The sequence below is a fragment of the Dendrobates tinctorius genome, unplaced genomic scaffold (assembly GCF_039654945.1).
Source record: "Dendrobates tinctorius isolate UK_male_01 unplaced genomic scaffold, ASM3965494v1 ptg000143l, whole genome shotgun sequence".
NCBI classification, from domain to species: Eukaryota; Metazoa; Chordata; class Amphibia; order Anura; family Dendrobatidae; genus Dendrobates; species Dendrobates tinctorius.
The window spans coordinates 10,024,357-10,039,101 of record NW_027361810.1 but is presented as its reverse complement, the minus strand read 5'-3'; the positions used below and the strand labels follow the sequence as shown (position 1 = coordinate 10,039,101).

At 50.0% G+C, this 14,745-nt stretch overlaps 1 long non-coding RNA gene across 5 annotated transcripts in view; it reads right to left on the bottom strand.

Annotated features, from left to right (window-relative positions):
• The window catches only part of LOC141049222 (uncharacterized), an 83,016-nt gene extending 68,652 nt beyond the window's left edge, over positions 1 to 14,364 (bottom strand). For all 5 annotated transcript variants that reach the window (XR_012220291.1, XR_012220293.1, XR_012220290.1 and 2 more), the window contains exons 1-3: positions 14,266 to 14,364; positions 14,117 to 14,172; positions 12,490 to 12,573 (exon numbers count right to left, since the gene is read on the bottom strand). This is a non-coding gene — a long non-coding RNA (uncharacterized lncRNA). The remainder of the gene's footprint in view (positions 1 to 12,489; positions 12,574 to 14,116; positions 14,173 to 14,265) is intronic.
• Between the last annotated feature and the right edge of the window lie 381 nt (positions 14,365 to 14,745).

Genomic DNA, 14,745 nt, shown 5'->3' with positions numbered 1-14,745 from the left:
AGCCCCTGTCTCCACTGGCCGTCACGCTCTCTCCCTCCGCAGCCCCTGTCTCCACTGGCCGTCACGCTCTCTCCCTCCCCAGCCCCTGTCTCCACTGGCCGTCCCGCTCTCTCCCTCCACAGCCCCTGTCTCCACTGGCCGTCCCGCTCTCTCCCTCCACAGCCCGTCTCCACTGGCCGTCACGCTCTCTCCCTCCGCAGCTCGTCTCCACTGGCCGTCCCGCTTTCTCCCTCCACAGCCCCTGTCTCCACTGGCCGTCCCGCTTTCTCTCTCCACAGCCCCTGTCTCCACTGGCCGTCCCGCTTTCTCTCTCCACAGCCCCTGTCTCCACTGGCCGTCCCGCTCTCTCCCTCCACAGCCCCTGTCTCCACTGGCCGTCCCGCTCCCTCCCTTTGCAGCCCCTGTCTCTACTAGCTGTCCCGCTCTCTCCCTCAGTTGCCCGGCTTTCACTCCGCAGCCCCGCTGTCTCCCTCCGCAGCCCAGCTGTCCATCCACCATCATGCTCTCTCCTTCCACAGATCCACTCTCCAATCGTCTTCCTGCATTCTCCCTCCACAGCCCCGCTCTCTCCCTCAGCAGCACGTCTCCACTCACTGTCCCGCTCTCTCCCTCCGCAGCCCAGCTCTCCACCCGCGTCCCGATCTCTCCCCCCACCATCATGCTCTTGCCTTCTGCATCCCCGCTCTCCACCCGCCGTCCCGTTCTATCCCTCCGCAGCCCCGCTCTCCACCATCCGTGCCCCACTCTCCCTACACAGACGCGCTCTCCGCGTGCCGTTCCGATCAATCCCTCCGCAGCCCGCTCTGTCCCTCGCAGCTCCGCTCTCCACCCGTGTCCCACACTTTCCCTCTGCAACCCTTCTCTCCAACCACCAGTGGGCGGGGCCATGTGGAGTGGGCGTGGCTTGATACATGCACACACACACTCAGCTTTATATATAGATTGCAGAACTTTTCATGATGCAATTAGGATGATTTAAAAAAGAAAAAAAAAAGAAAGCTACTTAACTTTGGATATTAAAGTGGAAGTCTTAAAAAAAAAAAAAAAAAAAGGGCCTTATGCAGTAAAATTCATATAATTCGGCATCAACCGAATCACGTTCTGGATTATCGAATGGTCATAGACTCTAGATATAATACTCATTTGTAATCCAGCATCCGGATTATGAAATACTCCGGATTATTAGATAAGGATTAAAGAGACAAATCTGAAGTCTGTTAAAGGAAGTTTTCCAGCATTTTTGTTTTCCACAATCAGTGTCGCGACCATATCGGTTGTCAGTTTAAGCTCTTATGGTCGTGGCATATATACCGTCATTATCTACCCTATAAACTAGGAATAGTCAGAGGTGGAGGGACTACAAATCTCAGCACGTCCTGCCAGGAGCCAGGGATAATCTCTCTCAGATTGTTGCTTGATTTGGAGTCCTTGTGGGTGATGTTCACAGATTTTTTTTTCATGGTCATTTGTGCACTGGGTGGCGCTGTTCTGATGATTCACTCGTGATTATTGCCTTGCCAAAGAAAAGTCGTTCAGAAAGTTCATCATGAGAATAACGGACTCTGCATTGAGCTCTAATAACGTGATAATAAACCCCGCCGACGAACTAGGAATCATCTCTCTTCATGGAACTTTTGACATTATTTAAAGAGGAACTCTAAACCCTTTGTACTAGGGTTTCCTTCTTTGATGATTTGCTTTATTTTCTTTGTGATTTGCTTGCTTGTATTTTATAATCATCTGTTCTTGCTGTTATAAAGAGGTGATTTTCCATAACATGTAAGGTGAACAAGCAACGCTGCAGTGTAAACCATGGGGGACAAAAGGTGGATTTTAGACAATACCAGACTCCAAGAAAAGAAAAGAAAAAAAAACCCTCTCTCCGTTTTATTAACAAGACACCAAGTTCTGCCCTAAGAATGGTAATAAAACTAAAGAAAAGTTTAGATGGTTGACTTATGATCAAAGCTGATGGTAAAGATCCAGATCACCAACTTTCTAGGGGCCCAGAATTCATTTACAAGTATCGGGCATTATTTACGAATGTGTGACGATAGCGACAACTGAGCTGCAGCATTATGTGGTGACCATATGGCGGTGTCATACTCGCATCTCGTTCAGACCTTTAGGGTATGTGCACACGTTGCGGATTCGTCTGCGGATCTGCAGCAGTTTTCCAAAGGGATGTACAGTACCATGTTATCCAATGGAAAACGAAAACCGCTGTGCACATGCTGCGGAAAATTCCACAAGGAAACACAGCAGTTTATTTTCCACAGCATGTCAATTTTTTGTGTGGATTCCGCAGCGTTTTTACACCTGCTCCATTATAGGAATCCGCAGGTGTAAAAACACAGGCTAGGTAGTGCCAACACTAGGAAGCATTTCTCGGATACTGTGTATTACTTGTGACTACATGGTGCAGACTCTATATGACAGCATTATCTTAGTATCATGTGATGGCATTATGTGGGTAGTAAATAGCAGAATTATGATGACCCTGAATGACGATATTAAGTGGGCTGAAAATACGAGGAATAATATGAAATAAGTTTCGCAACTGCTTTTCACATCAGCTCAGATCTTCTCATTTCCTTATTGCGGAATAGTTATGATGTGTAGGATCAGGGATGGACGGGGTCACGGGACGAGATTATCGACTATGATATAATCATTGAGTGCTGTGACCCCAGAGTCCTCCACTCCTGACCTTGGAGTTATCACTCAATCTTTATATCCTGGGGAACAGAAAGATTAGATAATTTATGGGGCCGAGAACCAGAATATGGTGAAAGTCATTACATTACATACCTCTTGCAAGATCCCAGCATGTGGTACTGCCGAAATCATACTCTGCTGGACCAGAATGGGCAATGTACTATGGCACAAACACCACAAAGTCTCCAAATTAGGCACATTGTTATCAAAATGTTCATTCTCATGTTCTCACAATGTGAAATTCATTTTAATTAATTTATTATCCTGTACTGATCGCGACTTACATCCTGTATTATACTCCAGAGCTGCACTCACTATTCTGCTGGTGCAGTCACTGTATACATACATTACATTACTGATCCTGAGTTACATCCTGTATTATACTCCAGAGCTGCATTCACTATTCTGCTGGTGCAGTCACTGTGTACATACATTACATTACTGATCCTGAGTTACATCCTGTAGATCTTTTATTATAAAAATGAAAAACATAACAATAATAATAACAACAGAAACATAACAGGAATATCAGCCAGAAAATAATCTGCATACTGAACACTGGTCCAGCCGCTCATTCTCTCCTGTCACACATATTTTTCTGTCTATACGTATAATAACTAATATTAAGTACTTACACCTTCTGGTCCGGTCACCAACAAACTAATAACAAAATAAAGAATAGCAAACAAAAACTATATACATACTTTTTTTTTTTTAATTTTTAAATAAAATAACCACAAAATATACAAATATATACAAGACTAAACTAAACACCCCACACTCAACCCCACCATTCCCAACCCCCGCACTGACCTGAGAGCTGGTCCTGAGTCTCATGCCTCAGTCCATGTCCAACGTTCATAGGCCAGAGCAGGCAGTGCCAGTGTTTCCCCAAACACTCCAGTGTCCCATAGTCCCACAAGATAAACCCACCCCACCTCCCCCCTTTCCAACCACCCAACCTAACACCTACACCCAAATCTATATCCCTATATACAATATATTCAGCAACAAACACTACAACACCCACCAGTCACAAAGCCCAAGTTCGGCACCTGCAGCCCTACATCACTGTATACAGATCACAAAACAAAAATCTACAGTGTCAGCGGCAGCCCACCACCAGGAAAGGAGATGACCAGACTAGGGCACACTAAAAGAAAAGCCCCTCCAGAGGAGAGCGGCCCTACGTGTGCCCAGTCTCTCATACTCCAGAGAACGCACCTTCACCAGGTCACCGAGTATGGTCCTAAACACATCGTCCACTGGGAGGATTTTCCGTTGCGTCGATACTAAGCACCGTGCGTTCCACGTGTGATACGTAACCACTGCGCTGACTAGAAATAAGGTGCAGCGGTCCCGGCCACCCAGGTCTCTGAATGCTCCATAGGCCTATTCCGCATAGGAGAGTCCAGACATCCGAGACCAGCCAATGGAGGCGCCCACCCTGTTGTACACCTCTGTGTTAAAGGGACAATGAAGCAGGAAATGGTCCATGCTTTCCAGCATGGTACCACATTGCTCCCGAGGACAGTTCCTGTCCTCAGAGCTCCTACACTTCAGATTGTCCCTCACACACAGTTTCACATGGAAGCAGCGCCAAGCCAAGTCCCAAAACTTCGAGGGGATCCTGATAGAATTCAAAAGATGCAAACCCACCCCAAGGTCCCGACTTGGGCAATCCCTGAGCACCAGAGGCCTCTGGAAATTGGTCAACAGAACCCTATTGTCAAGTAGTTTCCTTGGCAGAGTCCTGATCTCCCACATTCACAGACGCCACCGGCAAATTACCTTCAGAACCAAGGTAGCGTAAGCCGGAAGATGTCCATGTGGTGTGCGAAGATCCTTCACTTGCCCTCCTGTCTCCCATTCCTGGAAGAAAGGCTGAAACCATCCCCTACAGGAGAATACCCACGGAGGAACCCTCTCTTTCCAGAGGTTTGCAATATTGATCTTAATGAAGGTATCCACAAGGAATACCACAGGGTTGACCATACCCAACCCTCCTAGTCTCCTTGTACGGTAAGTAACCTCCCTCTTGACCAGGTTCAGTCTATTCCCCCGTAACAGTTGGAAGAACAAACTGTAGACCCAAGTCCAGAGAGACTCTGGCAAGATGCACACACTGCCCAGATAAATAAGTAAAGGGAGCAGGTAAGTTTTGATGAGGTTTAGCCTTTCCCTGAGGGTCAAAGACCAACCCTGCCATTGGTTCACCTTCTGAGTGGCAATCTCTAGCCTGCTGTCCCAATTTTGTTTGGGGTAATCCCCCTGGCCAAATTCGATGCCAAGGACTTTTGCAGAGACTTTGGGTCCTGGAAGGGTGTCCGGGAGATCAAAACCAGGATCTCCTCCTCCCAGCCAGAGACTCTCACACTTATCCCGGTTGATCTTGGACCCGGATGCCTCCGAGTAGCGATCTACCTCTGACATCAGCCACCCTGCCTCCTCGTGAGAGGAAACAAAAACAGTGACATCATCGGCATACGCCACCACCCTCAGAGTGGCTTCCGGTGCTGCCTGGTCCATCCCAATCCCAGCCAACGGTCCATGCTCCACCCTCCTAAGAAGTGGGTCAATCGCAAATACGTACAGCAGCGGGCTTAAGGGAGAACCCTGGCGAACACCAGATCCAACCTCAAAAGAGCTGCCAATCCAACCGTTCACAAGCGGGAAACTCTCTGCCCCACCATACAAGGTTTTAAGCCAATCAACAAACACCCCCCCCCCCAGCAGGCCATATCTCAGAAGGACAGACCAGAGGTACTCATGATTAACCCGATCAAACACTTTTGCCTGGTCCAGTGACAGCATGTACCCCTTCCAGTGTCCAGCCCTACCCTGCTGCACCACCTCCCGGACACCGAGCACAGCACTAAATGTGCTGCGACCTGGAACAGAGCAATGCTGGGCCTCTGAAAGGAGTCGGGGTGCAAATTTCATCAGCCGATTAAACAGCACCTTTGCCAGAACCTTCCTGTCTGCACATTGAGAAGCGCTATGGGACGCCAGTTCTCAATGCACGATGGGTCCTTACCCTTTGACAAGATGATCAAGGCAGACCTCCTCATTGACTTTGGCAGAGTGCCCGAGTAAAGACACTCATTGAATACCTCAGTCAAGAGGGGAACTAAAGCGTCCTTAAAGGTCTTATAAAACTCAGATGTTAAGCCAACTGGACCGGGCGATTTTTTTTGGGCAAGCCCTTCAATCGCCAACTTAACTTCCTCTTCCCTGATCAACTCTGTCAAAACGTCAAGAGAGGGGTCTACCCCTGGTTCGGGAACGTCTTCAGCCAGAAAAGCCGACATTTTATCCCAATCAAGATCCCTCTTCCCCAAGAGGTGCGAGTAGAAGGATCTGACAACCTCCAGGATCCCTGATCTGGATCGCCTCAGGGACCCCGTAGTGTCGACCAGTCCTGTAACCACTTTACTATTCACTGACATCTTGCAGTTTCTGTAAGGGTCGGGCGAGCGGAACTTCCCGTAATCCCTCTCAAAAACCAAAGATGCGTGTCTATCGTACTGACACCTCATGAGCAAAGATTTCACTCTGGAGATCTCCTCGCGGCTATGCTCCAGTTTCGGTACCTGTTCAGACTCCTGAGGCTCGAGAGCTGGCGGAAGAATCTCGCCACCCTTTTCTTGAACATCTCCCACCACTCTGACTTACTACTACAAAGATCCAGTAAGGGTACCTGGCTCTGAAGAAAATCCTCAAAGGACTGTCTTATATCCGCTTCTTTCAAGAGAGATGAATTGAGCCTCCAAAAGCCTCTTCCCATCCGGAGGGTCTCTGTAACATTCAGAGAAAACAAAATTAAACAGTGGTCGGAGAACTCCACCTCAACAACAGACACTGCTGAAGAGACAGCTTCCTCCTTTAAATAAAACCTATCTATTCTGGACCTACAGTTACCTCTATGATAGGTGAACCCCTCGTGGCCTGGGGTGTGCCGAATGTGGACATCCACGAGGCAAGCCTCACTAGCTATACAATTAAGGGCGACGCTATCATAAGTCAGCTTGTCTCTGGAACCTCCTCTATCTCGGGGCCTCGTGACAGTATTGAAGTCTCCTCCAAAGACAACCTGCCGACTTGTAAAAAGGTAGGGCTTGATCCTCATAAAAAGACACTTCCGGTCCCATTTAGATTGGGGACCATAGATGTTAAGCCGGAGCTCTTGTCCCTTCATGAGGACATCTAAGATCAGGCACCTCCCCATTTCTAACTCAATAACCCGTCGGCATTCCACCGGTGGGGTAAAAAGGACCGCCACTCCGCTATACGGCTCGGCCGCAAGAGACCAATAGGAGGGCCTGAGTCTCCACTCCCTCTTGGCTTTGAACACATCTGCCATGTTTGGCAGTCTGGTCTCTTGCAAAAAGAAAATGTCAGCTTCAACACGGCTGCGAAAATCAAAGGCCGCAAATCTGGCTGTATTTGACTTTATGCTTGCGACATTAATGGACGCCAGCGTCAACGGAGTGGGTACCGCCATCATTTCTTCTTCCCACGCCCCTTATCCTCTGCCTCAGAGGAGGAATCCTTCCCCCTCTTTAATGACACAGAGGTGTCCATTCCCACTTGATTTTTCTTTTTGTCGTCCTCGTCTCCGGACTCTGGGCCAGTCCCTCCCTCCAGGGACCTTACATTCGCAGTAGAAGTAGACTCGGCACCCCCTGTAAGCTCCGCCCAAGCCGGAACCTCACCCTCAGCTTCCTCCTCAGAGGAAGAGATGTTCTCAAGGGCTTGGAACCGGTTAGAAAGACCAACCAGAGGGGAGTCAGTTTTTCCTTCCTTAGGTACCTTAGTCAGAGCGGGAGATGTTTTATCTCCCTTCTTTCTCTTCTTTTTGGTGCCGAGTTTACGCTTGTTCTCTAGCCACTGCCTATTATCCTCATCCATACTTTCATAATGGGAGGATTCGGAGGCAGTTTCCTCCCTGTGGATCCTCCTGACCTCCTCATCCAACTCATCCCTCGGGGCCTCAGCAGCAAGACTGGCATCCAGGACAGGGGTCACCGCAGTAGCCCGGGGCTCGCCCAGCTCCCTCTCCTGTCTGCGCTTGTCTAGACGCCTCAGCTGCTAGTCCCTTTCCCAGCAGAATCAGCCTCACGGCTTTCTCCCACCGGGGTCACGACTGCATTAGCGAAGGAGCGAGGACAACGGCTGAATGGGTGACCTAAGTCACCACACAGGTGGCACCTAATCTCCACACAAGATGCAGCAAGGTGGCCGATATCCCCACACAATGCACATTTCTGCACAGTGCAGTTTGCACTGAAGTGTGTGGGGTCGCCGCACATGTGACAGAGCTTCGGCTGCCCCTGGTAGAAGACCTGGATACGATCTCTACCCAGGAAGGCAGATGATGGAAAGTGGGCAACCGTACCACCTGAACGCTTAAGCTTTACCATAAACGTCCAGGCCCCTGACCAGATACCATACTCATCGCGGTTTTTCTTTGGCATTTCCACCACTTCTCCATATCTGCCAAGCCACGTCATGATGTCATAACAAGAAAGCGACTCGTTACAAGTCATCACGGTCACTTTCTTGACTTGATTTTGATGAGACACCGCCTGGATGGCAAAGTCTCGCCAGCCGGGCTCATTTTTTGCCAACTCATAATTCGACCAGAAGAGCTCAAGCCCCTCTGGCCGAACAGAGCTAATATCAAACTCAGGAGTGGAATAGGGATGTATCAAGGAGTAGATGTCAATAGCCTTGAAGCCCATCCTCAGCAGGAGCTCCACAACCTTAGACCTTGGAGGACACGCATCACTGCCCCTCCACCGAAGACGGACCACATTCCTTCGCACACTACCTGGCCCGGCTGTCGGAAGGGACTACACTGTATTTCCCCCATTTTGCTCTCGGAAGGCCCCGAGGCCATGCCTCTCTATCCAGAAGGATAGATCAACCTCTCAACCCTCTACCGTTAGTGATCTCTCCCCCTTCTATAGAGCCTCCAGGAGACGCCGCTGCAACATGCCGTCCCCAGAGCCCGGAGACGAGGAGGACGCCCTATTTCCCCTGGACATGACAGCGGCATAACTACTAATGGGTACTGCCACCACCTGGGGGGCAACAGGACCAGTGACAACATCAACACCAACAGTATCACTATTACCCACCTCCATAACACCCTCACTCTCCACCAAACCAGCAACCACATCACTAGACAAAGAAATTTCCTCATCCACACCTCCAACTACATTCACTCCTGCTGGACCAGTGACAACAGGTGGTGGCATTTTGACCTCCGCATCATCAGGCACAAGGGGCTCAGTCTCCTCCACAGAACTGGAGGAGACCTCACCTCCGCATCATCAGTTGGTAAGTTTCTTTGCTTCAACTTTCCTCAGCGAGGTCGTCCTTACCTCCGTGAGCACTCAGTTTTCCTCGGAAGGACCGCCATCGTGCACGCTGCTAGCAGGCTTCTCCTCCATGTTGGAAGCCTTATGGCTTCTCTGGTTCTCTGCAGACCTGGGGGGAGTAGGAGCCACATTGCTGCGACTCCTGGTGGAGTATCTCACCCCCGAGTCCTCTGATGTGCAGGCCGGTTGCTGGTTCCTTCTGTTCCCCCCCCGGCCTGGATGGGGAAATAGAAGCCTGGGACTTGGCTCCTTCACTCATCCCAGGAAACCCACTCCTCCCTGAGTAAGGGTGGTTTCGCATTTGCGTTTAAGGCCACAGTGTCGGCCTGCGCACGGCCGCCGATAAGCCCCGCCCCCTGCCGTGGCTCCGCCTACGGGCGCATCACACTGCATGCGTCCTGCGTCCCCTATGTTTAGCACTGGGGACGCAGGCCGTGCGCAGGTATGCGTTTGGCGGCGCATGCGTCCTTTTGATGTTGCACCGAGCGCACCAAATTGCAACCTGTTGCGTTAGGCGCTGGTCGGCGCAGCGTCAAAAGGATGCATGCGCCGCCAAACGCATACCTGCGCACGGCCTGCGTCCCCAGTGCTAAAGATAGGGGACACAGGACGCATGCAGCGTCATGCGCCCGTAGGCGGAGCTACTGGCGGAGGCACGGCCGTGCGCAGGCCGACGCTGCGGCCTTAAACGTAAATGTGAAACCACCCTAAGAGAGAGCAGGTCCCTGGGTGGAGAGGTGTTGATTCTCTGGAGTTCAGGAGCACACAGGAGGATCAGTGTCGACCGCACCCACAATTAGCACAATGAGCAGCAGCTGAACAGAGCTGCACTCACTATTCTGCAGGAGCAGTCACTGTATACATACATTACATTACTGATACTGAGTAACATCCTGTATTAAACCCCAGAGCTGCAGTCACTGTGTACATACATTACATTACTGATCCTGAGTTACATCCTGTATTATACCCCAGAGCTGCACTCACTATTCTGCTGGTGCAGTCACTGTGTACATACATTACATTACTGATCCTGAGTTACATCCTGTATTATACCCCAGAGCTGCACTCACTATTCTGCTGGAGCAGTCACTGTATACATACATTACTGATCCTAAGTTACCTCCAGTATTATACTCCAGAGCTGCACCCACTATTCTGCTGTTTGTTATGCTCGCCTGTCAAATTCTTCAAGACTGGCGGTGTCCTTACACTAGAAATGTTACTATAGTCCCTGACTTGAGTAACAACTCCGGCGAGGCGCAGCCACTTACACGATGTAACAAGTTTATTTGGAGGAATCCGGTTCATAATGAATTTGGTGTATCTTAATCTTTGCATGCCCACCCATTAATACTCAGTACAAAACACCAGTCTTAAGGAATCGGGGCCATTGTGTCTGGGGGGTGTAATATTTGGGAACTTATAGGCCTGATGGAACCCTAGTACTGGACTGCATGGCGTCCATGCAGTGCCAGTGCCACACAGGCCAGCGACCTGCATACATGAGCCGTAAGATTCTACACCAATGTTTCATTTGGGTCAATTTACTTCTTAAATTAAAAAATGAATATATATATATATATATAAAAATAATTCCCACTCTGGACAACATCTGGAAGACAAACACTTGTACCAGGATAGAGACACTTGTCAGCTAGTGAAGATTCATAGAGAAGGATGAAAAGCGAGGAGGGTCAGTGAAAATGGAAGGACGTCAAAGATTTAACTTGCGCTCCTTGTGTGCGCGGTGACAGCTTTAATTTGCAAAGTACAAGCATTAAAGTGATGAATGTGCTGCTGTAATTCCTGCAGTGAGAGCGGCCTTCAGTAGCCCTGCAGTGGCCTTTCTAATTTATGGCTGTGCTTGGGAGTGACGGGCAGAGGGCCCAGTTCTGCTGCTTGGCCTGGGCGCGCTGATTTATGGCCCCCGTGGAGCATGACTCACTGTGTATACACAGACTGATCTCATTAGTGCTTCATTAATCCCACTTATCCCGGAGTCTTAAACACTGATCCGCTCTCCGTTTATAAAATGCACCTGCAATCTGCGCCACACGCACGAAAAGCCGCGAGACTCCATTACTAGCGGATCACGGCTGAGAATCAATGAAAGTCGGGATCTGATTAGTCTGGATCTCATTTATCTTCTGTTCCTTCGTTACCGGTAATGAGACCAATTTATGCTACATGTGTCGCAATTTTCAGACAAGTCGCATCACCAAAAATAATTGTGCAACTTGTTGCTTCTGCGATTTTACAATTTGCAGTCACACTGAAATCTGCAGCTATCAAACCAGCAAGAAAAAAAAAGTCAAAACACATTTGGAAATATTTGCAACTCTGTGTTGTGATCGGTCGCAGGTTACAATGCGACACCTCAGGAAATCAGTACATGCAATGTCACAACGCGACACCACGATCCCACTGTCACTGTATGGTCCCAGCCTTAGGCCATGTTCACACGTAGCATTTTTTTAATGCAAATTAAAAAGCTGTGTCTTACAGTATAAAGCAAATGCTATGAGACTTCTAAAATCTCATACACACACATTGGGTTTTTTCATGACTGAATTGGAAAACTGCTGCGTTTTTTAAAACTGCAACATGCAATGATTAAGTGCAAAAACGCAGGGATCAGGTATCGCTGTGTTTTTTGTGTAGAAAACTGAGGAACAACAGGCACTAAACTGTATCAGCATGCACAAGAGACCAATGCATCTGAAGAACGCAGCAAAACCTGCTTTTTTAAGCACGTTCTTTACTGCCAAGAGAGCAGTTTTTGCCTGCAGAAAAAAAAAACACAGCAAAAACGCAAAGTGTGAACACAGCCTTAGGCTTTGTTTACAAGGAGTTTTCTGTAATGTTCAAAAACCAGGAGTTTTTCCAAGCAGAAACCACTTCAAGGGAACGCTCCGGTTTTGCTGAGTTTTTCGTCTCCTGAAAAGTTTCCGGAAGAGTTTTAGACCATTATTTTTTTGCTGCCTTTTGATTGGACGGAGAAGTTGACTTCGAGATCATCTTCATAGAAGACGCAACCTGCGCTTTCATTTTTTTTTTTCTATCAGCCATTTTTCAAAACCTCCTGATATGAACAAGTGAAGTGTATTTCCCGCAGAAATAAATTGGAAGAGGGTTTTTTTGCTGCCTTTTGATTGGGCAGTGCATAATTCGGAGAAGTTTCCATAAGTCAAAAAATGTAAGGGGGAAATAAATCGCATTGTGTGGACAAGTCCTAAGTTCTCATTCAGATGTCAAGGGGTTTAGTAGATTTTTTTCTTTATATACAATTTTCAACATCTTTTTGCATGTTATCATCAGTTTGGGATTTTTTTTTTTGCATATAGAAAAAAAAAATCAAAAAAAAATTCCAAGTTTCTTGTACCTGGTGTAAGACGTGTGGCTCCCATGACACTCGGCCGCCGTCCGTGTGATTCCTGTTTTGCTTTTTTTTTTTTTTCACATTGATCTGCAAATTGGACAGAAATGAAAGAAATGGAGGTGAGATCCTGGACTGTGACGACACGTGGAGCATCAGTGTAAAACAGCGTCTGAACGAGGCCTTGGGCGCCGTTCACACATCCGCGTCTCATGGGCGCCGTTCACACATCCGCGTCTCATGGGCGCCGTTCACACATCCGCGTCTCATGGGCGCCGTTCACACATCCGCGTCTCATGGGCGCCGTTCACACATCCGCGTCTCATGGGCGCCGTTCACACATCCGCGTCTCTTGGGCGCCGTTCACACATCCGCGTCTCTTGGGCGCCGTTCACACATCCGCGTCTCTTGGGCGCCGTTCACACATCCGCGTCTCATGGGCGCCGTTCACACATCCGCGTCTCATGGGCGCCGTTCACACATCCGCGTCTCTTGGGCGCCGTTCACACATCCGCGTCTCTTGGGCGCCGTTCACACATCCGCGTCTCATGGGCGCCGTTCACACATCCGCGTCTCTTGGGCGCCGTTCACACATCCGCGTCTCTTGGGCGCCGTTCGCACATCCGCGTCTCTTGGGCGCCGTTCGCACATCCGCGTCTCTTGGGCGCCGTTCACACATCCGCGTCTCATGGGCGCCGTTCACACATCCGCGTCTCTTGGGCGCCGTTCACACATCCGCGTCTCTTGGGCGCCGTTCACACATCCGCGTCTCTTGGGCGCCGTTCACACATCCGCGTCTCTTGGGCGCCGTTCACACATCCGCGTCTCATGGGCGCCGTTCACACATCCGCGTCTCTTGGGCGCCGTTCACACATCCGCGTCTCTTGGGCGCCGTTCACACATCCGCGTCTCTTGGGCGCCGTTCACACATCCGCGTCTCTTGGGCGCCGTTCACACATCCGCGTCTCTTGGGCGCCGTTCACACATCCGCGTCTCGGGCGCCGTTCACACATCCGCGTCTCTTGGGCGCCATTCACACATCCGCGTCTCTTGGGCGCCGTTCACACATCCGCGTCTCTTGGGCGCCGTTCACACATCCGCGTCTCTTGGGCGCCGTTCACACATCCGCGTCTCTTGGGCGCCGTTCACACATCCGCGTCTCTTGGGCGCCGTTCACACATCCGCGTCTCTTGGGCGCCGTTCACACATCCGCGTCTCTTGGGCGCCGTTCACACATCCGCGTCTCTTGGGCGCCGTTCACACATCCGCGTCTCTTGGGCGCCGTTCACACATCCGCGTCTCTTGGGCGCGTTCTGCCTGGTTTATATTTGAACGACAGGAGACCAGAACGTCACACGGACCCAAAACGGTAATGATAAAAACAACAGCTCGTAACAACGAAATCCCCCCTCCCCTGATATAACAGGAACAACCAGAAAATCACAAGTCCTGGAAGGCGAGGAGGGAAAAGCGACGGCGGAGAGCGGCCCCGAGACTCCGCTTTCCAGGGGCCCGCATACAGGAGCCGGCCCGTTTCCATGACTACAGCAGCTGGGCCCTGCACCACTGTACAGGGCCCGATACCACAGCGGGCTGTGAGAAGAGAAATGGCGGTGGCACGGCGCCATCTTACCTCTACATCTGCATTTATCCCCTCATTGACCCCTTATTTCCTCAGTGGTGCCTCTCCTGCCAAGAGGAAACAGACTGTGAGCACATCTTCACCCTGCTACATACAAATACCTGACATTTACGTTATTATGAGGCGCCCTTAGCTGGTACCTGTCTGGTTACCGCTCAGCACACTCGTACGTTCACACTAAGCGTCATTCTGCACGTGGAGGGCGTTTTAGCGGGAGAATTTACGTCACCAACAAAATCTTTACTGCTTCGCCTTCTCACAGATTTGACCCCGCGCGGCTGCCGTGGTTGCCAAGCAACACTGTGCACCGCCACACAGAGCCGCGTCCCGTTACCTAGGAGACGGATCATGGCTGCCAGCAGGACGCGAGAGCCGTGAGGACAGAAAGTCACCAGAACCGCGGCTGATACAGATGTCTGCAGCATCTGACCAGGTGTTAATGGCTTGTGGGGGGTTTATACAAGAGATAAACACCACATGTGACGTCACTACTGGCCCCGGAGCTGTATCCTTCCTGTGCCCTGCCTGGTTAGATAAATCAGCCCTGGTTAGTATTGGGGTCCTAGTAATCACACACCCCTTATTGACCGGTCATTAGTGCATTTTAGTCGGTCTGTCCC